Below are 26,319 nucleotides of genomic sequence, written 5' to 3'. Positions count from 1 at the left end.
CAAGCCTGGCCCCCACGGTGCAAGAAGGCAGACCGCAGAAAAGCAGCGGCTGCACAAAGTCAGCCCCAGATCCCCTCCGCGCCAGCTCATCGGCAACTTCGTTGCCCGCATGGCCACTATGGCCCGGCACCCAAATGAGCGTCACTCTGTTCTCCGATGCCAATTCCATAAGTGCAGCAAGGCAGCTCCAGACCAGCTTGGATGTAACCTGAGCTGAACGAAGCGCCAGCAGTGCAGCCCTGCTGTCTGAGAACACATAGATGGTGCGGTTTCTATACCCCCTTACTAAATAAATTAATTCTGAGACAGATCTCTATTGCATGTATTTCGGCCTGGAACACCGTGCAATACGAGTCAAGGGTTGCATATACACGCGTGTCCGGGTGGACACCGTATACGCCCGAACCCACACCCGGCTCCGTTTTGGACCCGTCCGCATGCTACACGCTCGAACCCGACCTAAGTACCGGACCACCCCGATCCCACGTTCATCGATCGGGAAACAGAACCCTGTACCTGTGGTCGAAGTTGTACCGCGACAGACAGGTATCCGACATGGTTATTCTTAGAATCGGATCGCTCTCAATGAAGTCTCTGTGAGTTCTGTGGGCCAACTTTAGCCCTGCCCCGTCCTCGCCAGAGAGAAGTCGGTAAGTCACTAGCCGAGTTTCCTTCAATAAATGGAGGTGCAGTGGCGGCAATCCGATCATCACCTCCAATGCAGTAGTGGAAGCCGTCCGCATTGCCCCGGTCACTCCCAGGCAGGCCAGCCTCTGTAGCTTTTCCACCTTGGCCCGCACACCCGCTTGCTGAGCCTTACGGCACCATACAATCGACGCATAGGTGACGATGAGCCTAGCAAGGGCCGTATATAGCCACAGTGCTATTCTGGGACTAATTCCCCAGGTCCCCCCGATGAAGCTCTATCTATATGGGTATTCCAAGAGAGACGATCATCCAGGGTTACCCACAGATACTTCACCTCCCTCGAGTAACTAATACGTTCACGAAAGAGAATTGGGCTCGTTAATCTGTCCCTGCTTCTGCGTCTGGTGAAGGCGACTAAAGCGCTCTTGCTTGGATTTATATTTAACTAAACGCCTTTGCACCACCTTTCCACAACACGTAAATTTTGCTGTAGAAGACCAGAAATAGTGCAGACATCCTTTTGCAGCGGAGATGAAGAGTATATCGTCAGCTATGGTGGACTTAATAATACTATCCTGTAGCATCCGATTAACCCATCTGCTATTCGTCGCATCAATCCCTCGTTTGTGCAACGACTCACAGATGACATGATATGGGGTGTTGTCAAAAGCTCCCTCTATATCAAGGAAGCAGCCAACTGCCACCTCCCGCACTTCCAGTGAGTTTTCAATGACCCCCACCAGATTCTGCAGAGCGAGTACAGTAGACGTTTCCGACTGATAGGCGTACTGAGATTCATGCAAGGGATTGCTTCCCAGTACATCGTCCCGTATAAATCTATCAATCACTTTTTCCATTGCTTTCAATAGAAAAGAAGTAAGGCTGATTGGACGGAAAGACCTTGGGTGGTTGCTTGGTCGCTTACCCACCTTCGGAATATACGTCACTTTAGCCACCCTCCATGCCTGAGGGATGTAACCCCACGCATAGCTGGCACGAAAAATTTCCAACAGTGCTAACGATATGTTGGAAACCCCTCTGCAAAAATGCAGGATATATCCCGTCATCACCTGGAGATTTGAAGGGCCTGAAAGAGAAAACAGCCCATCTAATCCTGCCCATCGTGAAGACTAGACGGGATCGTAGCCAGTCATCCCTCCTGGGCCAGGATGCCCTCGGTTCAATGACCGCATTTGAGTGATTCCGAAGAATCTCCGAGTCAGGAAAGTGCGTTGACGCCATAAGCTCCAACGTCTGCTTTCCGTTCATAGCCATGGAGCCATCAGGACGTTCCATTAGGTCCAACCCGCTAGCTCAATCATCATCAATGAGATGAGAGCTCATCAATGTCCTTGCAGAAAGCCCTCCACGAGATTCTCTTCGCTTTCCTAATTTCTTTATTGTATTTTGTGAGTGAGGATTTATACTCTTCTTACGAACCCGACGCCTTGGCCTTATTGAATAGCTTTCTGGTCTTTAGTCTAAGCCTTGAAAGCTCTTCATTCCACCACGGGCACTTCCTATTGCTCCGCCTCGGCTAAGCGCGGCAGCTCCCGCGATAGGCATTATTAGTACTGTATTAGTTTAACAACTTTAAAATAAATAGTAGAGCTTTTTATTTTAGATCAGGTGTCACTGATAAAAAAAGAAATTAAAATAAGAAAATTAGAGAAAATATTATTTCAGTTGAATTTTGAATGATTTTTGCCCATTTTCCCTTTTTCCCTTGAAGGCTTGAAAAATTCCCTCAAAATGGGAAATTACCCACAATTTGGCAAAACTGATTCAAAGACCTTTTTTTTAAGAGTTTAAAGCAATTTCACCACATTTATTACTGTCTGTCACCAAATATTATTAAAATTTCTTCGGAATCATATTCACATTAATGAAATTTCTCTATTATATCGTAAATAATCAGAACACAATAATTACAATGATAGTAATTTATTATTCAATTACTCGTTGTATTATAATAATACTTACTGTCACATTTTGGATGAAAATTTTTTGATAATTTCGTTGATTAAATTGTCACCATTATCAAATTCTTTCATACACTTCAATATGTCAAATTATATAAACTACTGAATGTTTTACATGGTATATACCGTAAATTTTTCAATCTTCATATTACATACTTTCAACGGAAATGATCACGTAATTTATATGGTGTATAAAATTCGGATCACATACAAATATCAAAAATATTTGAAAAGTGTTATAATATCAAAATGTATGTCATACAGGAATTATAAATCATAATATTAGGCGCATCCTTAGTTCAAAATTACACCATTATTTCATTATTTCGTGCATTACGTATATACAGAAGGAAATATGCACTATTATTTTCTTTCGTAAAAATATCGGATAAAAATGCAGATTTCTGGTAATGTTTCCTGTTTTAAGTGGACTTCTCATTTTATATAAATTTTATTCGAATTGCTAATTTAAATGCTGGAGTATTTAATTGAAAAACATATTCGAAAATTCCAAATGTACCAAAAATCTTAAAATTCATTGTTGCTTCTAAGTTGGGCTACTATTTATGTGATGTTCTTCAATAATATTATTCACATTGTTGAAATTTTCAATAGCTACAATCTTTTTTCCGTCTTTTAAAGTTTTAACAAAATAAGATTTTCTAAAAAATTCTTACAAAAGCAATAATAAAATAAAATCATCTTCTTTTATTTGAAATCTGATGTTTAAATAACCTCTTCCAATTTAATGGTATACCACACAGTATTTACCTATCCATGTGAATGTAAGTCGAAGAGTTATCAATGTCAATTTTAATCAAAATCATAATACATACATTTACACATTCAGTAGATTACTATATACACATTTAACAGTCTAATACAGTAACTGAACACATACTTTTCTAAATTAATATTATGCATACTAAAAAGTATGAAAGCACAGAATATTATCGATTCTGTTTTGCCTTTTATGTGTTCCTCAAAAAATATATTTTGTATAATGTTATTTTTTAAAAATGAAAATTTTTTGAATTTTTTCCTTTCTGTTTCTTTCCTTTTTTTTCAAATATCTATTTAACATATCTATTATCACATTGGCACGTCATGTTTAACAATTTCTTGTGTGTTTTTTTTTTTGTTAAGTGTAATACTATATAGGGAAAAAATACGTAAAAGGCATAACATTTCGAAGAAAATCCATACATAAACATCAAGAATCTTTCATCTGTTAACTCTAAGTTATTTATGGTTTATGATAATTTTTATACAGAACGGTAAACACATAATAAATTTTTCAAATTTTATGAATAAAGAAAAAAAAAAGGAAAGTAATTTTGGCAGGATATGGTTTGTCAAATTCTAAAATGATTAAATACCACATGTGATTTCAACTGGTTTTAAATTTAGAAGAAAGTAATAAATTTAATTGAAATATTTGAGAATTTCAAAAAGCCTGTGGAAATGATTTGAAACAGGCTGTTGAATTTTTTTTATCTTATTTTCTGAATAAATAATTTTCAATTTATTGTCGTTATTAGGTTCTGATATTAAAATTTGAAGGAATTTAGTGATATTTGATAAATTACATAAAAGCAACACTAAAATTGGTAAAAAATTGAAATATTTGGTTTTGATGAATTTCTACCACACGTTCAGCCATGAAAGATATAATTTTCGTAAAAAAATTTGCTCAAATAATCTAATATCAAAGATCCTCTATTAATTCAAATAATCTAATACTTTAATTTGATCATAGGTGGAGCTTCACATATAGTTCAAAAAATAATCTCGTAAAATTCGAAACATAAACTAGAAAATAATAAAATTTTAAGAAAAGACTGGGTATGCAAGGTTGCTCAAAATGAATTCAATCACATTATAAATGGAATGATACACAAATACTACTATAATAAAAATGTAAATATGATATTCAACCTTACATCTTTAATATCAAAGATTTTACCTTGTTTTATTAAAATTTCTATTTTGATAACTTTTCGATTTTTTACGATTCATACAATACGAAGAGCTTTAAGGTGACAGAAATTTCGATTAAAAATTGAAATTTACTTCATTAAATATTGGAAAAATTCCCAATATTAATTAAAAACATTACAAAATATACAAAATCTTGCTGATAATTTCGTTTTCAATAACATTGAATAAAACAAAGATTTTTTGAAAATTTGAAATTGCATACATTAAGGGGTAAGTAAATAATATTAAAAATTTTCATCAAAAAAACACAATAATTGAAAATATTAAGTTGTACACAAAGTAATTTTATTATATTTGTACCTACTCTTATTTATTTGTAAAAGCTAAACAATATTCTATTATTACACAGAACCTCATACTCTTCCTCTTTTATAGTATAACAAAGTATAATGAAAGTGACATAAAATAAGTACAAAATTCAATCATCAAACCGTATAAAATGTTAATGGTTTTCAACATTCATCACTTTCTTTATTTTCTCTTATTAACAATACTGTCACTTATGTTGTCGTATTTTGTTCTTATGAAAAAGCAAAATAGGATAATGTTAAAAATTTTGCAAATATATTACATATATATATATTTATATGCAAACGTACAAAAACGAAATATTTAGGTCATGTACAAGTAAATGGCAAAAAAATAATTTCTGAGCATAAAATATTGTTTTTCTAAAATAATCACATGACAAATGAGAAATAAAGAGAAAAACAAAATAAAAATAAATAAAATTAATTTTACTGACTTTGCGAAAAAACAAAAAAAAAAAAAACAAAAAAAAGCTTTATTATAAGAGCGTTCTATAGTATTCCCGATAACTTACACAAGCGACCTCCGTGGATTACTGATAAACAGCATTATCTAATATTAACGTTATGTTACGTCAAGTTTCGCTATGTTGTCTCACATTGAGTTAGCTTAGGTTATGTTGCGTTAGGTTCCGCTACGTTGCGTTGCGTGGCCTTACGTTGTGTTACGTTACGTTGCCATCGTGTTGTATTGAATTGCGTTGTGTTACTCTGCTTTACGTTACGTTACGTTACATTACTTTACGTTACGTTACTTTACATTACGTGAAGTTAGTAACTGAAATCCATGAAAAGAACTGAAATTACTTTGTTGCCATCTTTAAAACTTGTTATTATGCGAATAAATATTCAAAATAAATACCGCATCTTATGGATATAAACGTGTGTGGTTAGATTTTTCGACATTTTGAATAAAATTTATTGGAATATATCACAGGTGAAATAAAAGTATTCATTTTACGATGAATACTGAGTTTTTATATTCATTTTTTATGGAATAAAATAGTTACTAGCAAAAAATAAAAGAAAAACTTTTTAAATTTGCCTATGGTTGTTAAACAGACAGAATTTAGCTTTAAATAAAAGATTTTGTTTTTTGTTGATTTCCTCGGAAAAAGGAAAATGTATGCCTGAAAAATGTGAGAAAGAAAATGGAAAATTATCTAGATCTATATTAACTCATGTAGTCCATTTTGTATTAACAGTTTTTGTACTTTAATGTCTCATGTAATGCCTGAATAAGTTTACCTATGCAAAAAATTAATATTTGTTATGTTGCTTTCGAAATTTAAGGTATTTAAAATATGATACCTCTAATTGCATACAGACTATATTCGCCCGCAGAATTTGAACTTTTGGAGCAATTGATTACAAGAACTTATCTAAAGTGCTTTTAATGTGAAGAGTTGTCATATTATACGTAAAATTTCGAAATATTTTTAAACCAGTTTTCGTGGTTGTAAGTCCTCTGGAAAATTTCACAAAAAAAATTTTTAAGACATAAAATTACTCATACAATCATCTCCAGAATAATTTATTAAAACTTTATGTTAAATAAATTCTACTCTATAAATTTTTAATAAATTTCTCGCATGTAAAATTAAAAACCAGTACCTACCTGAAGAGAAAAGAAAAGTGCTACCCATGGGCGATTTATTTTTTCCCCTTTTTTCTTTATTTTTATGGCAATATTTCAAACTTGAATGAATCAATTTATTCAATTTTATGCATTCCCATTATATAAATGCAAAAATAATAAAAAAAAATTGAAAAATAAACCCCAAAAAAAAAATTTTATTTTGTATTATCTTTATCCTTATCGACTATTCGATACTCGTATGAATAAAAATTGAAAAATACCCTCGCATAGTCAAAAAAAAGGACATACAAAAAAATTCAAAAAGTTTACCTTTCTTAAATTATTTAAAAACAAAATGTCATTCTGTTTTTAAGGGACTGTACAAACATAGTAATGCATTTACTTTGTATATTAATTTATAGCCATTTTAATAAATGACTAGATTTTGATAATAGTATGTTTAGTTAACAATATGACAAGTTGAAATGACAATTATAAGTACACGAATTCCAAAATTCAAAAATTGTATAACAGTTTATTAATTTTATAACAGATCTGCGATTTTGCTTTTTCTAAAATTATTTAGAAGTTTTGCGACTAATCTCTTAATTATATTGTTTCCTATCTCTTAAATTTTTGAATAATTAAATTAATTCAATTTAGGATAAAGAAAATTTTTCTACATTATAAATGATAAAACTTTTCAATTATACAATATACAAATTTGAAAAAATAAATCATGAAATTTTTATTACCCTTTTTTTCTAAACACGCATTTAACAATCGGAAACACATCTGCTTTATTTAAAAAAAAAAATGATTTTGAAGTTTTTTGATCAATAAATTTTAACAATACCGGTTCTTTGAAAAATAATGTCTCCCACAGGAAATACCATAAATTAGTTTAATTCCACTCTATTTTCGAATAATTTATTCATGTTTCTTTAACAAAATATTATTGCTGAATGCTTGTTACAAATTACTGTCGCGCACTTTTACTACCGCATAAACATTCGTCATTAGTAGTAGTAGTAGTAGTAGTAAGAGAAGGGGCTCCAACCGTACAGCCGCGCAAAGCCCATGCACTAGGCCAACAGAAAAAGGCCCATCGGCAACCCCCAGAAAAAACACCCAACAACCCCCATGCAGTTCGACACACAAGACCCCCTATCCAAAACAGTCAACCTCTCTGTCGAAGCCTAAAAGCCGCGCAAGAGACATCTCGGAAAGGTCCCCCTCATCGTAAAAATAAGCCCCAAAGACACGTCTTCTCTTCCACAGCAGAAACGGACAGGCACAGAGGACATGCTCTACACCCTCCACCTCCGCCACATCCCGACACCCACGACATACATTCGTCATACCAACTCCAAGCCTCCTGGCCATTTTCCCCAGAAGGCAATGCCCTGTCAGGACCCCAACCAGTGTGCTGAGATCAACCCTAATATATCTCAACAGCATCCTCGTCCTCCTTTCGTCCCTAATAGGCCACATTGCCCTGGTCACCCTACACGTGTGAGCCTCCGCCCACAAGACCCCGCTCCTTCTCCTACACTCACCATCTATGAATGCAAAATAAGCCCTCAGCGGCAGACGAACCGATGCGTCTACCACGTCAGCATCCCCGCCAGCCCCAGCCCTCGCAAGACGATCTGGCATCTTATTACCTCGTATTGCGCTATGACAGGGAACCAAGCACACAGTCACCCCGCACATAGTACAAAGTGCCCTAAGTGACACAACCGAATAGGACGCAAGGCCCATAATCGCCGCTCTACTATCCACAAAAATTGCCAGTTCGCATCCCCCCACCGGTTTTGTTGCAGCTAATTCCGCTACCCTGAGCACCGCCAAAATCTCTGCCTGGAAGACCCCACATCCATCAGGCAACCTAATCGATAGCTCTATCCCCAACTCCTCGGAGAAGACCCTCGCCCCCGTACCATCCATGGTCTTAGAACCATCCGCGTAGATGGATATCCCCTCATGCGTGCAAAACTCCCCCTCACTCCAATCCTCTCTTTGTAAAACTACAACCCCATAATCAACCCTCCAGTCGGTGTATGGCACTACAAAGTTAGACATAATGTCTATCGGTCGCATTCCATATTCTCCCAGAATCCTACTGTGTATGTATTCCCTGTTTTTAAGTATGCCTATCGTTTGTAGCCTCAAGGCACTCCTCGCAGCCGCCACTTTCACCTGCTTACACACCGGAGCCAGGTCAAGAGTAACCTCCAAACCCAAAGTGAGTGTAGTACGCAATGTACCTGTCACTCCAACACACCCCATACGCTGCGTCCTCCAACTTCCTCCTCACCCTATGCCGAAGCACCGCTGGCCACCAGACCAATGCCCCATACGTCAGAATAGGCCTAATCACACACTCATACACCCAGTAGACCGGTCGAGGACTCACTCCCCAACATCTCCCAGCCACCCCCTTGCAGAACAAACAACGCAGTCGTGGCCCTCCTTACCCTATTCTCTATGTTTTTCCTCCACAGCAGCTTACTATCCATAATCACGCCCAGGTATCGCGCACAACCCGCCAAACCCAGTTCGACTCCCGCCATCCTAGGCAAGGCAAACCCAGGCACCTTCCTTTTCCTCGTGAACAACGCCAGCTCCAAGAAAGCAGCCAATGTATACTCCTTGCACTGCAGAGACACCTTCACCTGCGTGACCACCGCGTGCAGTGCCGTCGCCACAGATCTCCTCTTCTGCAGGCATGCTGGTCATTTGACAGACCCGACTCCCTTTCCTCATTCCTTATATATTTTTCCACTAACCTCTCCATGTTCCTCAGCACAAAAGACGGCAAGCTGATTGACCAGAAATCTCTCGCGCTGACATGACCACTCCTACCAGGCTTCGGCACAAAACACGTCCTCGATCACTCTCGGTTCCCTCCGCAGCATAATAGGCCACACCACATCCGTTCTTGGAGACTTGTAGTGGCCAAAAGACTTAATAGCCCACTGTATCCTCTCCCCCGTAAAAAATTCTTTACCTAAAGCTTGTACAGTCTCCGTTCCTCTCCTCGGAGCCCCCTTGGCTTTGGCTCTTCCTTTTCCCTAGGGAATTGATCCCGGAAAGTGAACCGCCATCAGCTCCCCCAACGTTTCTATTTCAGTCCAAGTACCATCATCTCTTTTAACAAAACCAGGTAACAGGAGCTCTCCCGATAGTAATTTCCTTAATCTTGCAACCTCATTGGCATTTTCCAATGACGTGCAATAGCTCCTCCGAGCCCTCCGTTTGTCCTTCCTTATTGTGCACTTAAAAGCCCTCAGTTCCTTCTTATATTCATTCCACATGGATGGGCTGCTACCCCGGTTCGCCAAATTATGTAGCCTCCTTACTTCCCTCCTGGATTCACTAATTTCGTTATACCACCATGGTGGTCTACCACACTTTGCAGGGCGGCTAATTGGCAATTGGCCTCGAAGGCCCCTCATAGCTGCACTCAGACACTCAACCGCATTGTCAATTGACTTACCTCTTCTTATCAGTTTATGTACAGGCCTGGCCATGTCAGATTCCAGGTCCGCCGAGTACTCATCCCAATTTTCCCTTCCGGGGTTCCTAAATGGCGCCCCCACCTCCAGTTGCAAATTTATCCTAAAACGAATCCAGCAATGGTCCGAGAGAGAAGACTCCTCCGAAACCATCCAGTTACTGACTACTAAGGTCCCCAAATTGGTATCCAAAGTAAGATCTATCACCTCACTCCTATTCCTAACGACGAAAGTAAGGTCGCAACCCCTATTACATATACAGAGGTTAGTACCACTAAGAAAATCTACTAATGACTCACCTCGCTAATTAACATCCGAGCTTCCCCATAGAATGTGGAGCGTATTCGCATCACACCCAGCCAGTACATCGTGTCTTCACATCCTGATAGCCTCTCTGAATTTCCTTGGCGGCGGCTCTGCCTCGCTGTCGTAGGGCATATAACATGAGATCAGAAGAAGAGGCAAATCCTTCTCTTCCTCTCCCACCTCACCACAGTTGTATCGCTGTCACAATAGTTATCTAAAAGAAAAAGTTTTAGTTCCTTCCTGGCTAAAATACAAGATCTCTGTCTACTTACTCCGATTTTGTAATACAGGACATAGTCCTTAAGCCTCAGGCCCCGTATTTTCCCCTTTCCATCTAACCACGGCTCCTGAATGAGCGCAATGTGGATGCTATTAGCGCTCATGTACCCCACAAGATTGCTAGTGGCGGCCCTACTGTGATGGAGGTTGACTTGTATTACCTCCATCCCCCGAACTGCCCGCACGAACAATCCTAAGCATCACCTTGGATAAGCTGAACTTTACCAATCCGCCATTTTTCTCTATATAGGGCACCGATTTCCTATTTATGCTCAGCAGGAAGTATTGTGCAGTTTCTTTCCGAGGCTCCTCCCTAACTACAGTCCAGTCCTCAGATCCAAACTCCCGATTCTTTGCAATCAGTAGCCTGAGGACCTTCTCCGCTGCAACGTAGGGTTTGGGTACCCACAGCCAGGCCTTCGGCCTCAGGTACCTACCAACATCGGACCTAGGGATAGCCCGTAGTTTGGCCCCCTCCCAGATGCCAAGCTTCGGCAGCGTGTCCTCCAAGAACTTCTTGGAAGCCATGTTGGAGCACGCTACCATCTTGTAGCCTCCACCCTTTCTTCCACCCTTTGCCATTTCTCATGATCCAACCGGCCTTCCGGGTCGCTCTCATCCACGATGGCAACCTGCCTCACATCCACCTTCTGCGAAGCTGTGCCTTTCGCTTTCTTGGAGGTGCTCGGGAGGATACCATCGTCGGAGCGTCCCGTCTTCTAATGGAAGTGGTTCCTCCTAACCTCGGCTTTGCCCTTGGTTGGGTGAGCCACCTTCCTCTCGGTTTTCGCTACAGCCCCAGCGGGCTGTATAACGAGTAATAACATTCGTCATTACTCATCATTTTTACAAAATATTGAGTATTTTGGAATTATTCTCTCACAGAATTTCTTAATGGGCAATTAATTTAAGTAAGTTATTGACTGCCGAGTATTTATATTTATTGTCTAGTTGGGAAATTTATTTGAATGGTATTCGTAATCAAAAATAAAATTTCCCATATATTTTTGTTTTCTAATTTTGTTCAACATGTTTTTAATATTTTTGTAGTTCATGAATTTTCAATACGAGTAGTATTAATTTTTTACCAAAATTTTTTTCAATGTCTTGCTTTAAAAATCAAAAATTTACAAGAAATTTTAATAAATAAATTACTATGAAAATAACAATTATTTTTCAAACACAATTGTGACAAGAGAATTGAATTATTCTCATCAAAATAATGTTTCTCTACAGGAAGAATAAAATGAATAATAAATAGTTGACATAAACCTCAAATTTATTTTTGAACTGTTATGTCTGTTTTAATAAAATTTCTTGATCATTTTGTTTATTTTTAAATTGTGTAGGTTTTGTTTAACAAGAAAACACTTTTAATAATTTTCAACTTAAACACTACGAACTTATACAAAGATATGACAGAAATTCTGATATTTTACATTATTTGACAATATATAAGTTTTTATTTACAAAGAGTTCAACTATGGGAAATATTGTACGATATTTCAGATTTATGTCAAATATCTCAGAGATATTGAACAATATTTGGCTTTTACGTAATCAAAACATTTTGGTTGAGAGATTTTTCACGAAAATATTATGCCCCTATTATTAATCGCTACAAATTTGGTTTTTTATTCATGGGTCGATTGCTAAATAAAAGAAATCGGTAAACCTTAATTGTTTATAATAAATGAACAAAAATTTTACATTACTGACCACGGACATGGTATGAAAACAGTGAAAAATTATTTTGATTTTAAAACATTTTAAAACTATGTGAATTTATAAACTATCTATGTAAATTGAATATTGTTGATTTTTAAATTTATTATTATAAAATTAAAATTTTTGAATTCTAAAAATCTTTACTAAATTATAAATTACTTTTATTTTCGTTCCAGGTGAGAGAGAGTACATTTATGTTATCATCATAATTTAATATTGCTGAAAATTATTGAAACATGAAGCACAGGCAATAAGGTTCTTAATATATAAATTTCAAGAATATTATAAATTTACGCAATTAATAATGCTACTCATATTTTAAATCGCGTATATTTTTTTTTGCCAAATATTGCATAATAATTTTGTACATATCTACATCGAATCGCTTGATATCACATACAAAAATGTCCAAGAACTTGTGATGTTAAGTGAATTTTGAAATTAAGCGACGCTCGGATAAATTCACATTATGTAAAATTAAGCGAACTTATAAAATATTTTTACGTAATTACTTTGAAAACAGCTGAAAATGGCTTTTTACTATGTATAGTAATTGACAGCTACCTGAAGGGTAAATTCAAACAAATTGTCAACAGATGTCGCAAACTAAAAGATTTACACTTTTCTTTTTCAAAATTTTTTAATTACGTGATATTAATCGAGTGAAATGAAATAAAATTAGGCATTTCTATGGCGAGAATAACGTGATTTTAAGAGAGTGGCCATTATGCGAGTTTTCTATCAAGTGAGTTCGAACATGCATGAAAATTTGAACATATATTGGAGATTTTTCTTGTCAAAAATATTGTGAATTTAACTGAGTTGTGACATTAGAAAAAGTTGCTATTAAGCGTGTTTGGCATTTAGAAAATAAAATTAAAAATTGCATATTTTCGGGTGCAATGTTTTACGATATTGTAAATTTTTTAAAATGGAAATCTTTTAATATTCATCGTTACGGATCGAAATTTGAATTTGAATATAGCTAAATCAAAAATTAGAATAAAATTCTAATTTACATAAAATTTTTCTAAGCAATATTTAAGTTTTTTTTTTTTAAATGGGATCAATTGTATAACAAAATAAAAATTATCATTTCGTGTCTCACTTTAATATTTTCAAAACTAAATTATGTTTTTAGTGCTAATTCTTATGAATAATTTTTGCATTTACAATTTCATTATGGAATTTTACAGAGCCTATAAAAGTTTTTCACTTTCTACTTATTTATTTTTTTTTCGCGATATTTTGTTCTACATTTAAACCAAATTGTTTGCTTATATCCTAATAATATCCTTGCCGCAAAAAAAAAAAAAATAAACAAAAATACAATTTAAATAAAGTATAAATTTTTGTTTTGTTATTTAAAAGTAGGTAGATTAAAATAGTTGATTATTATGCTGCGTATAATAAATTTCATTTATAAAATAGGTTAGAATTAATTATAACAAGGTGAAAAGAGGGGCGGGGAGGAAGAACGCTAATGGAATTTTAAAACCAAGACATTTTATTTTTTAAAAGTTGTTTTTTTTTTTCTTATTTTATACAGTTAAATAAAAATAATGATATTTTAACACAGTTTCATTTCCTATAATATGACCTCAATCATATTACGAAATAAAATAAAGCAACGACATTGCGTCAGATTCTCGATTAGAGCGATTAGTCGTGGATTATTTGCTGGGCTTTTGTACAATTGTATGAAAAGTATGAGTCGTGTAGAATTAAGCCAAAATCCCGACCCAAAATTTGTATATGTTGATCAATTAGCTTGTTGTAAGCTCGTTAAACGTTCCTGATAAAAACACCACATTTTCTCAGAAAATGTATTGATGAATTCAGCACACTACTTTCAAAGATGTTGTCTTGTAAATTCAACTTTACAATAACTGCTCTCAGTCGGCAATAGCCTATGAAGAGTGTTTCTCAAGGTTCTTCCATACTAAAATATGTATTCCAAATTGTTTCTACTAATTGTAGCCCTAAAGCTCCTAACTCATCAGATTGCAGTCAAGTACCAACTGTACTTGTAAACAAGTACAAAAGTTTGCCCTGTCGAGTCTTAAATTAATTTGTTTCATAGATTGTTTTCAGAGAAACGCTTCGTACTTAGAGATGTTACAACAGCTCCAACTTACCTTGTACGATTAGGTTCACTATTTAAAATTTTCTTCCACATTTTATTAAAAATTTCCCAATTTTCTCTATTTTCAATTTATGCCGAGAATTTATTATATAAGAAAAATTTAAAATTTAAAATTTAAAAATAAAAAAACTCAACCTAAATAAAAATACAATATTAAATTTTAGTATAAAAACCTTATAAATTACACTTAAAAAAAATAAAACCATTCAAAAACTGTTTATTTTGAAATTGAAATTTTGAAGACATTTTCGTTCCGTTGTTGAAAGGCTACGAAATTTAATGCCACAATATATGCAATAATGTCAACGACAAAAATTTGCAATTTAAGAAATTTTCTTTTTGTTTTTCCGGAGCAGAACAAACAAAAAAAGAAACCAATAAAAAAAAAAACATAACTTTAGTCCTCAAAACGAGAAACCCTTTGTTTTATTTTCTAAATGAAAATTAATTGCTTTTTGTTGGTAAATTTGTGGGCATTTAATAATAAAAGAAAATGGTTTCAATGCTTTACTATCACGCAATATAAAAAACTTTAAAGTATAAAACTTTAATTAGAAAAAAATACTTGATTTTTTTTTTCTTATTCTCAACACAAACTTTAATATAGCGTAATTTTTTAACAGATTATCATTTTTAATGCAAAAAATTTATAGGAAATTTAAATTTTTTTTCTAGAAATATTGTGTTCCATTCAATTATACAAGAAATTTTTCAATCAGTGCCCAGTGAAATAAGCAAGTATCAATTGCAAATATTGCATTTCAAAAATTTGATTTGAAAATTAGGTGAAAAATGGAGCATTTTTAGCTCAATTACATAAAAAAGTGCTTAATAGCTTCACTTTAATTACAAACTCTTAAATTTTATAAATCTGGGGTTGATCCTAATTCTAATTTTTTATTTGAAAATTCATGATCTCTTTAAAAACACAGCAATTATAAATAATTGTGTAACATTTAAAATACTTACATACTTTAAATGACTGACACGCTATAATACAGATTTGTTTACAAACTAAATTCAACAATATCAAATGGGATCATTTAGATTTTAGAGAACATTTATATTGTAACCGGAAACAATTTCCCTTTTCTCTTTTATTCCCTTGTTCTCTAATATTTTCTCTTTAAAACTTTCTTAAATTACAATTTTTACGTATTTTTTTTATTTCAATTCTTAATGGAATTTTCTCTTCTTTTTTTTTCGATTTTCTCTTATTATTATTAGTATAGACAATCGTAAATGAAAAATGTATAATGTGTAAGTAGAAAATAATAATAATAAAAGTAAATAATAGTAACGGTAAATTTTACATTTTTACACAAATACCTATTATATATATATGTAAAGATATTATTTACCTAAGGATATATTATATGTAATGGGAAACCGTAAGGGTTTTTAAAGCCGTAAGGATTAAAACTTATTTGTTTTATTTTAACTTTCCTTTTGAATGTACGTTGAATTATTTATAAAGTAGAAAACTAAAAATAAAGTTAAAAATAGTAAGAAAATTATTTTGTCGTTTGAAAACCGTGATTGCGAGATTTCTATTAATAAAATATTTTAAGTGTTCAATCTAAAAATTGTCGTCGAGTAATTTTAGCTCTTATATTATAAAAATAGTCAATTAGTCGAACTATATTATGAAATTCAAGCTTTTAGTCCTGTTTATAAAGAAATCATACAAAAATTTTGATCTTGCTTTTTAATTAATTCTCAAATTATACTCGCTTTTATTATTAAACAAAAAATTGAACGCTACAATCCTAATTTTGCATCCTCTAATTTGAAATTTTCTCTTTACACCTGTACAAACTTAACTCCGTAACATATTTGTACCGAGACGGACTTAATTGTAGCATATCGTGAATTTCTATTCAATTCAATTCAGAATGAACTAAAATCTAAAAAGCAAAAACCCTAAAAGAAGAAAACTATAATAAAAAAAAATAAATATCAAATCTTGATTCAAAAACATTTTCAACTTCCGGCAAAAAATATCACTTCCGATTGTATTTATGTGTTGTATAAAGCTTGTTGTACAGAGTAGGGTAAAAAATAGAATAAAAAACAAAATCAAAAACAAAAAATGGAATCCTAAATATTCCAACATGATTTTCTTTTCAAAAAAATTAATGCGTGTTTTTATTTTTCTTATATTAAAGAATTTTCTATAAAAAAAAAATGAAAATTTCTACTCACTTGTATATTGTAAAATAAAAATGTTCTATTGATTTTTGTTTGGTTTTGTATGTCAGTTAAAAAAATTTTTACGGTTTTAAGTCTTTTGAAAATATCTTTAAATTTTTGAAATTAATATAAATTTCAATTTGTTCTCTTAAATTTATTATAAAAAAATTTGTTCAAACCATTCCGAATTCAAACATTTATCATTACAACAATTTCAGTTTCATATCAAACTTAAAAGAAATATCAATCGAACTTTATCAAACAAATTATTTGTTTTAAAATAAAAGAAAATTAATGCCTAAACTATTATAAACAATTGTGTTATATTCATTAAAATTCTTGTAATAATCAATATTATTCTTTAAATAATTGATGAAATCAAACAATTTGTATGATTCTTTTATTATCTCTATACACAACATGCAATTGAACTAATAATTTTTGCAGTATAATAAATTCAACTAAATAATATTAAATTTGTTCGACTGTTATATGAAATTTTAAAATTTATTTTCAAGATAAAATTTTTGTATTATGCTGGAAAATTCGAAATAATAATATTATACATTATCTAACAGTTAATGATCAGATTTGGTTCCAGTTCGATTTTTTCCAAACAAGAGACTATCATCATACAGTATGACAGCTTTAAAATCTCAAAACTACTGTTTGTATGGGAAAAGTAAACTCTTCAAATGAGATATGAGATCTGGAATTAAAAATATACATATTAGGCCCCACTATTATATATTATATAGGCCTTATATTATTATATTATTCCATACGAATTTTGTATGTTTAAATTGTATTCACTTAAATTAAGAAACGTGCTTATTAAAATTCGGTATTTCAACAACTAAATAACGCATAACATAATAATTTTTTTATATTATTGGATTATGAGAAAAAAAATGGAATAAAAAGGACCTAGAATATTAAATACTCCAAAAAAAAAAATACAAAACTTTTCTATCATTTGACAATATTAGTTTTTTTTTTCCTTGTATTTTCATTTGTGAATGCTTATTATTAAATTATTTTCTATTTCCTTTTATTCCAATTCAATGGTCATTACAATTTATTTATTTTACATATATATATATATATACAGAAAATAATAAATAATATTGGAAATTATTTCGATTGCTTTATAATTCTCTCATAAAGGATAATAGGATTTATGGATTTTAAGTATTATTAGTTTTTTTTTTTATATATTTTTGATTATATAATCGTGATAAAGTTAAATAGTAATTACTTTGTAAATAATAATAATGCAATATTAACGCACTTATGTATATATAGAGAAATATGTGTATATTAATTCAATAAATTACTAATTATGTATATTAAAAAATTCCGAGTTTTTTCTGTACTTCTATAATTTAAATTTTTTCAATTTATTTCGAATTTCATTTTGTATTTTACTCATTATAATTTTTTGATTATAAATAAAAAATAATTTAATAATTGTAATTAACAATTAAATTGTAATTAAAAATACCAGCAAAATAAAATAGTAAATATCAATAACCTTAAATATTTAATATAAAATTATGGTAGGCTCGCCACCTACCTAGTAAACACAATAACATAAGAAACTACAATATCAATGGTTATCTACAATATCGTGCAAGAGCCTTATGCTCCTCTCAGGAGCGAAGTAGGAATAAAAAAAAAAAAGAATTAGAAATAATGAATGCTCCACTCAAAAATAGTTCGGGAAACAATTTTAATTTTAAAAAATTGTAATGTGAGTGAATATTGTCGCATTTTTTTTAGATTCTACAAAAATTTTCTTATATTTGAAATTTATTAATGTTTGTCATGCAAAAATAATGGTCAAAATTTAATTTCTTACAATTACTAGACTCAATTTATTGCAATTCATAACAATTATTAAAAATTACATAAAAATTCACACAAAAATTCATGAAATTTTCATAATTTTTAGAACCTTTTGAAAAATTTCCTTAAAATATTGCATGTCATTTAAGGGTTCTTCTTGTTAGTTCTTTCCTTATCCCTGAATAAAGTTGAATAGTAATTTTTCTTCTTAAAAATTATCCTTAATTTTGAGTTTCCAATAGCATATGAATTTCGGAAATAATTTCTTAACAATTTTTACATTTTCATTTTTCAACGATAAAGAAAAAACCACAAAATTTGTACGTGCTCGTTTTTCAACAGTTATTAATGGAAAAGGTTTCTATAATCAAAATATTTTACTTAGGAAATCAAGTAAGGATGCGTAAAATTTTACTAAATAATAAATTTTTCTTTGTTAATAATCATTAGCTTTGTATTACTAGAAGTTGTATTGACTAATTTACTTTAATGCTTCGCCTGAACTTATGCAATTTTTAATGGTAGTTAATAATCTTGTGTTTCTTATTGAAATTTATTAAAAAATTGTTTGATAAATCAACGCAAATAATGCTAATGTAAAAAATTAGATATTGATATGACTACGGTTTTCGACATTGAGTACGATTTAAAAAATTAGAACCATATTAAACTAATATCCATAGCTGTCATACAATCGGATCCAAATGTGAGTAATTCTGCTAAAAGATTAAGATTTGTTACTTTTCAACACGCTCAAGAGTTTCATTAATTTGACTGATCGCTTGTAAGAGGAACATTATTATCTGGAACAAGAATGCAGATTTTCCAATTTGCTTGAAACGAGCTGTAATCCGACTTTATGCAATATTTATGTAATTAAGTTCAAATAAGAAAGTATTGAAAAACGCTCGTTTTCGCATTTCTGAGCGTAAAACTGAGCGAAAAATTTTTTAGTAAGATTATTTCTAGCTACAATTATAAAATTTATTTTAAAAACTTTATTAGAAATTTTGAATTCTTAATTTAAATAATTTCTGATTTCGGCTTGGAAATTTTCAATAATGTTAATGATTTTAAAATAACCATTATAAATTTTGGGAATAGAAGAAAACAAATATTTATTTATTAAATGAACAATGATAATGAATAAATAATAAACTAAATATTTAATATTTATTCACAAAATAACTTGTTGATTTTCAAATTATTAAAAAATTATTTATTTGATCTGAAAATATAAAAATTCAGGTAAATTCTCTCTATCTCTCAAATCCTAATACTTCCATCCTACCTTCTTTCCTTAAAAATATGTTGATTTTAAAGGCAAAGTGAAAATTACTAAAAACAAAATTAAATAAAACTTTAAAATCTAATTTAATATGGAAAAATGTGAAATTTATTATTTTGGATGCTCGTATGTGTGAACAAATATTTACATCCGTTCCGCTCCATATTTGAAATTTTATTTAATTTTAACAATTTTTTTAAATTCTTTGACTTTTTTTCTTTTCGAAAGGAAATTTTCACAATTGAATAACTTAACATAATATAAAGGATACACGTACGAATTACGTACACACATAGTGAGATCATTCATTAAAATTTATTCTTTCAAATGAAGAAGTTTCAAAATTTTTGGGTATAACAGGAGTGCGGCTCAAATATTTTTATACAAGAAATTAGAGAAAAAATTTTTAATTACACTAATTGTCACTTAACTTTTCAAAAACGTAATTAATTTAGAAGTTATGTGTATTAAAAATCATTAACCATGTTAATTATGGATTTACTATTGTAGGGATTTGAATTTAAATCTTACATATTCGCTTATTCATATGCACATTATACAATAACATTCATTCCTAATTCAGTAGGTTGGAAAATCATTGATTTGGAATAAAAAAATGTGTAAAAAAGTAAGTCGACAAGTCGAAATCTTTATAAAACACGGAAAACCAAGGCAGATTCGAAATTAGAGAAGAAAATTTCAAATAGAAAAAAACGAGATGCGATTTTAGTCCGGATAAAATACTTTTTTTTCATTTTAGAATATTTTAAAGCCAAACACAAGAAAATGCTGAATTTAATTTTGTTTTCACAACAATTTTAATTGACTTTTAACACGAGTTTTTGAATTTTGAATAGCCATGCATTTAATATTCTCTTTCAAATAATTTTAACGTTTCAGAAAATTTTCCGGGGGTATAATATTGTTAAATTGGCTTGACATATTGAATTCATTCTTAATATAACAAAAAATCAAGAGATTTGATATTAAAGGATTAAAAATTTTATGGAAATTCATTAGGAATTTTATTTCTATAGGAAAAATTTATTAGGAATCTTAAACAATGTTTTATTGCACAATATTGGCCAAACTAACATCTTATTTAACATCTTATTTTAACGTATTATAGTCTTACTTTAAAATATCTTAAATATTTTCCATTAGAAATCCCCAGAAGCATTAATTTTTGTAATACCCTCACATAATCATCGAAATATCTTAATAGAGTAATCTAAAAAATTGCAGAAATAAAGTCTTCATAAGCACAATATTCAATATTAAATTCAATATTTTTTTATACAGATGCACGTGCACGTGTAGCTACAGTTACTGTTTCACATTCATACGATATAAAAAATATTATCGCGTTTAAATATCAAGAAAAACTATATTTTCTGCTGCGGTTTTCCAAACCAATCACATTAAAAATCAAGAACAAAAATGCAAGAACAGAAAATTGTAGAACGAAGACTGTTGGAGTAAACAGCAAACAATTTTTATGTTATTTTATAACACCCACATTTTTACACTTTTTTAAAAAACATAAACTCTTCTTTAATATATTCTTCTATAAACTCCTTAAGGACATGCACATGATTTCTTTTTTCCGTAAAAAAGAATTGGAAGCACTTTTAACTTTTTATACTCTACATAATTTTCTATGTTTAGTATCAGGATATTAAAAAAGAAGAATAAAAGTAAAATAAAACTTGAAAAGCAAAAATAAGATAAGGAAAATTTTACTACTAGAGAAATATTTTGTACATATAAAATGAACAGAGCATTTTAGGAACACATGCACTGATTTCTTCATAGTCTTATTTACCCGAAATGCGGATCAAAAATGAGAAGAATACAATTTGGTTTTAAGGGAAGAACAGAATTTAGTTTTCAGAGAGGAACAGGAACAAATGAAGTTCTATTCAGTGCACAGGGCTTAAGGCAAAATGTTTGTTACGTAAGAAAAGATGTTTCTATCTGTTTTCTCGACTATGGAAAGGTGTTTGACAAGATTCAGTACGGCAAACTTATGGAAGTACTGAAAAAACAGATGTTGGCCTATATTGGTATCAGAAGGCCAAATTAAAAATAAAAACTGAGCTGACTAACAGCAAGGAAATTGGAAAAGTTCGCCAAGGTTGCGTCTTATGTCCATTCATTATTGTTCAATTTACAAGCGAAAAGTATATTTCAGAAACAATGGATGAGTTCAGAAATTGGCATAAGTGTAACAAAAACCTAACTGAAATATGTGGGTTTCTTGTTGAATGACAAATGGAATTGCAAGCGAGAAATATGATGTCACATCGAAATCGCTAGACATGCATTAAGTAAATATGCAAAGATACTGTGCTTTGAATTTAAACCTTTGTTTTTCTATGTGGTGTTGAATGCTCGACTTCAAGAATTAAATACTGCAGAAATATTCCACGCTCAGTTTTCATATTTTTGATATGATCGCCAACCAAACAATGCACAATTCTAATCTATATCACAGCTACAATATCATACCAGCTGTGAGATATCATCAAAATATCTAGTCGTGTTGCATTTTGTTCAATTTGTTTTTTCTGTGATTTGTTTGCTCAATTGACCGATTGCGTAACAAAGGCTCACATACGCACAGAAACATTGCCAAACACAGCTTTTGAAGTAAGATTTCAAGAACCACCTCATTCCGCGTTCATTTTTATATTGAGCAAAATTTTTTTGGTATTGTCATATTCCAATGCCTTGGAAACATTATTGACTGGAACAATGTGGAATATTCATTTTCACTTAGAAGACAGAAAAGTGTTTGTTTATTCTTAAAATTTTACCGCTTTCAAAATTTTTATAAAAAATCTAAACTAAGATTTTGGCAAACTTTTCGTAGATATAAAAGCCTACATACTTATTGCGACATAAATTCTAAAAATATCAACATTCCAACAATTTTTTATTTTAATAAAATTTTAAACGGTTATATGAAGACACTACACAATAAAATACTTAAATTTGATAAATTCATGTACGAAAATTTAGTTATAATTTCTAAACACGTGCAATTAAGTACCGTAACAAAATATGAAAAATAATTTTGTGAAAATTCTGCCATTTTATTTTATCTTTCAATAAATAATTTTCCCATACAATGAATATAAAGTTTTTAAACAAATATAATAAAATTCTAGTGTAGTCACTTAATAGTCGTATATGGTCGTATATAATAAATCGTAAAAGGATATCAATAATTATATATTTATGCAATGTAATAGAAATCCTGTGTATAACAAATACTCCTACCCTAAAATTATCCAAAATTTTCATTGTAAATTTAAAATTTGCCGTTGAAAAACAAAAGACAGGCTACATTATTTTTTCATTCACTTTGTAATTAACTTTTTAAAATAAAAATCTATAATTTCTGGAAGCGTTTGTACATACATACAAAACGATTCGTTTTTTTCCTCCATTTTATAATATTAACAATGTCAACATCCTTCTACGTTGGCTTTGAGTGAATATTTATGTGTGGTTACGAAAATTTTTGAAAAAATCCTATCAATTTTAATAAAAATTAAAATAGCTATCCTGGAAAAATGATTATTGTATATAATTTTTAATTAAGAATTTCTTAACTCTAAGATAAACTTAATGACGCAAGACTACAGTAGTCCCTGAAATTAAATTAGAATTTTCCTAGAATATTCATAAAATGAAATTTATTTTCTCAATTATTTCTAATAATTTCACATTTCAGTCGTTTTGAAATTGAGATTAATAACGAATATAAGACATAGGTATTTCATTTCAATTAAATTTTATTCAAATATAGTTTTGATATTTCTAAAAATCATTGAAATTTAATTTGACACTTTCATTTTTCAATTTAAATTAAATTTGTAGAAAATTGAATCCGAAATTGGAATTCTTTTAAATGAAAAATAAAGTGAATTTCTGAAAATATTCTTGAATTAAACTATTTTGAAAAATGAATTATCAAATATTAGGAAATGCTAAAAATTGAAATAATATCCGAAATTTTACAAAAATTCGTAAATCTTGCTTTAAAATTGAATCAACTGCATAAATATAAAATTCACAATAAGAAAAGATTTTACTTAGTTAAAGTCTATTGGTTGAATTAGCGCAGCGACATCTTTAATTTTCTTGTGAAATACTTTTATTATCTAATAATGTCATTAGCATCAACTAAACAAAAAAATCTGATGAATTCTGATACCCGGAAAAAAGTCCAGTTCCCGAAACCTGATATATACCCAAACTAGCATATAAAATGTCATCAAGATCGGTTCCATCAAAATTGAGATACACGCGTGCAAACATCAGACAAGCAGATAGACTGACAGACCTACAGACAAACTTTCTGGCAAACTAACATATTTTAAAGAGTAATTTATCTACGATTCCCTAAAATGGAGGAGTGCACTCCCACCGAAAACTCGACATCCGATATTTGGTGTCACCTCCTTCATTGCATACAATTAGGAGATATTCTCTTTACTGTATGCAATGCGGTCGGTAATTAAGTTAGTGAAACCACTTTGCCAGGAATTTCAATGAAATTATTTAAATTTATACTCTTTGGCATTTCATCATCTACTTTAACTAAGTGAATTGTAAACAAAAAGCAACAACATGCTACTAACTACGGTGACAACATAATAGGAACTTACGAAATGACATCGTCATCACCTTGTCAGGAGGATTCTCCATCTTTTCTATTATTTTCATTTCCTTTTTTTGTTGTTTCAATTTTAATCCTTCCGCTTTCTCATTTTAACAAAGTGAATTGATGAAATAAATGAATTTCTCAATTTTTTACTCTCTTTCTGTTATCCTTGTTTATTATTACTGTTTTGTGTTTTTTTAAGTGTAACACTAACCTAAATTATTTGTGTAAAATTCACTTTCCTTTATTATTTTTTCTTGTTTTTTTTTTTAATTTACTATTATTATCGATAAGAAAACGTTTTCTGTTGAATAGACTTTTGTTATTTTTTGCTTTCTTGTTCTTTTTATAAAAGGAGTGGAACTCAATTTTTAAAGTGCGAATATACAAGAATCATTTTACAAAAATATTTAGACAAAGCAAAATTTGATTGAGTTTTTTTCTTAATTTTTCACCTAAAGTTACCTTTGTTAAAAATTTATCATAAAGAGAAATGTGATTTTACGTGGAAAGGCTGTCAATTGGTAGACCACAATCCAAAAAATCTTGATAAGCTTAAAAGGAATTAATTGCGAATTGAAAACCAAAATTTATTATCAATAGATAATTTTTATGAAAATTATAACAAATAAGAAGACAGAAACTGGAACTTTAAAATTTTGACATTTGAAACAGAAATTAATCAGCAATCAAACTGTTCTATTAAGCTAAGATGAACTGATCTGGTCGAATAATTTTCAACGTTTCTTTCGGATTACTTTGAGATTTTTGCAATAAATGTTGTAAATTTTTATAAAACAGCTTTCACTCCATTGCTCCTTTTTCAATCCATTACACACGTATTATATAAAAGCAACATCCTTTCTACTAAACGACAAAGAAAATAACAAAAAAAAATTTAAAAAGCCTACGCTAACTAGAATTTCTTTTTGCAAAGGACACATTAAGCTTAGCTGCATCCCACGCCAATAGCATGGTTTGCGTTTATCCAATTAGATTTTGTTTTTTATTCTCACAAGTCTGCTTTTTCATTTTCTTTTGTATTGTGTTTGTTTTTTTTATTTTCTCCTCTTTTATTTTTTATTTTGTTTTATTATGTCACTAAAAATATTTACTCTTATATTTTATGTATTCGAGTCAAGATTTTGAATATATTGTCATTTCTAATGAAATTATAATACACATACACTTTGTTATACAAAGTGTTTCTTTATGTCTCCACAGTTTTATGTTTATTCAGATGCGAGTTTTATACTTAGTATTTACTTAATAAATATAAAATAACATTATTTTGCTTTATTTTTCTCAATTTCTCTACCATTTTTTGTTTTGGTTTTGTTTTGCTCCTTATTTTTTTTTTCGATATATTCGAAAATTTACAAAAAACTTTCTGAGATTTTGCTTAAGAAAAAAAAAAAATAAGAGAAAAAGCAAAACACTTCGTACTCTGCTTGCTTAATGAACCGAGAATCAAACAAAACTGATAACGATGTCCTTGAGCTTTAAAGGATGAGAGGTTAAAAGAAATTGTTTTCTTTTTTCTTGTAAACTTTTTCTACATAAATAAAAATAAAAAATCCTTTATCTTCTCTTTACAGAATTTAAAACTAATTTTAGTAGTCTTTATCTGAAAACTTTATTCTTGTACATAAGAAAACAAAAGTTTTCAGCAAAAAAAAATAATAAAGTCAAATTTTGACGGCAAAATGAAAAACTTAATAATTAAATTCTAAATATAAGCAACCAATGCACGTTCAAGTGTCTCTTAGAGAAAATAAATATTCAAGTCTTTTTGAATACAATATGTGTTGAATTAG

The sequence above is a fragment of the Condylostylus longicornis genome, unplaced genomic scaffold (genome assembly GCF_029603195.1).
Source record: "Condylostylus longicornis isolate FDR11 unplaced genomic scaffold, ASM2960319v2 ptg000031l, whole genome shotgun sequence".
Classification (NCBI taxonomy): Eukaryota; Metazoa; Arthropoda; class Insecta; order Diptera; family Dolichopodidae; genus Condylostylus; species Condylostylus longicornis.
The sequence above is the reverse complement of the archived record's forward strand: the minus strand, read 5'-3'. Positions refer to the sequence as shown.